General features: G+C 42.1%; 1 non-coding gene across 1 annotated transcript; it reads left to right on the forward strand.

The window, feature by feature from the left end:
- On the forward strand, nucleotides 1-109 carry LOC117997554. The gene has a single exon (XR_004675853.1). It is a non-coding gene; the product is annotated as a U6 spliceosomal RNA (small nuclear RNA).
- Nucleotides 110-1,531: the final 1,422 nt, after the last annotated feature.

Below are 1,531 nucleotides of genomic sequence, written 5' to 3' on the forward strand. Positions count from 1 at the left end.
GTGCTCCCTTCTGCAGCACATATGCTAAAACTGGAATGATACAGAGAAGATTAGCATGGCCCCTGCACTAGAAATGTCTTCTGGCAGCAGAGAGAAATATGGAAACAATTCAAGTATGCCTTACCATTTACGAAATTTTGAAGCTTGAGAAAACTGATTTTGAATACATAGCCCAAATACTATCTAGATAGAAGTATTTCCTTCTAAAGAAATGAGATAGTAGGAGTAATTGTTGGTTAATGATGAAGGTAAACGTGCATGATCCTAATGGACTACACAGAGGCCTGGGGGGAGTCCTAAGAGTTCTCTGTGTCTGTGAGGTAGAGAAATGGCCCTCAGCACCTCAGAGTTCACAGACAGGGAAGAAAAGAGAAGACACTGCTTGGCCTTCTAGTTTCTCTGTCCTTCCACCTCATTCCCAGCTCAGCAGGGTGACACTGGGAAGCTGAGTTATGGATCATTGCCCAGCCCCACAGAAAAGGGAGTCCTGTATCCATGCCCAGAGTTCCTGAGATGGTGCTCTGTGAGCCCCCTCAGTGAGCTCCCCTTGAACAGACCACAAAAGAATGTTCCAGCCTCTCATCCTGGATGGGTGCTATGGACTCAGTGTCAAAATTCACATATTGAAACCCCAGCCCCCAAGGTGATGGTATCTGGGGATGGGAGCCTTTGAAAAGTAATTAGGTCATGAGGATAGAGCCCTCATGATGGGATTGGAGCTCTTATAAGAAGAGACTGGAGAGAGTTTGTTTCCTGTCTCTGCTCTCTGCTATGTGAAGAGACAATGAGAGCGTCATCTTTTGCAAACCAGGAAATGAGCTCTCACCAGACACCGGATCTGCTGGCACCTTGAGCTTGGACTTTCAGCTCCAGAACTGTGAGATATAGATGTCTGTTGACTCTTGTCCACCTTTTATTCAGTCTGAACTGCTAAGGCAATGGTTATATCCATTCCATCTTCTTCCCATTTCTTTAGGTGGGAAGAGCTTGCTGACAGTGTGGGATAAGCAGATGGTGGGTCCATTTGGCCTGGTGTGGACTGAGCCTGGGTGGAGGTTAGAGCTAAGAACTCCTTCAACTGCCTAAGAAAAGGAGAAAGATAAGGAAGGGAATGGAATTTATCCTTTGAAGAGCTAAAACTATAATTGCTAGACACTGGCCATTTAAAATTATTGTAATGTATGGTTTTCATTAATTTTTTAAAACAAATATATCATCCATATAAATAATAGTAAGTGCTAATGTGTATTAAGCACATCAAAGGCCCAAGCATGTACAAAGCACTTCCCACATCTTATATCATTTTTTCTTTCCCAGACTTCTAAAGCAAGTATTATTGTGCCATTTTATAATTCAAGAAGCCCCATCTAAGTATATGGGTGGTTAAATAACTTGTCTAAGGACACAATAACGAATAAAGAACTGGGACTTAAAGTCATTGCTGTCTGAATCAGAAACCCACTATCATCTGGGGGCTCCATATACTTTCTTTGCAACTATTCCATAAATGTAAAATAATTCCAAAATAAAA

This window comes from Mirounga leonina, unplaced genomic scaffold (assembly GCF_011800145.1).
Source record: "Mirounga leonina isolate KUSES-001 unplaced genomic scaffold, KU_Mleo_1.0 Mir_366, whole genome shotgun sequence".
NCBI lineage: Eukaryota > Metazoa > Chordata > Mammalia > Carnivora > Phocidae > Mirounga > Mirounga leonina.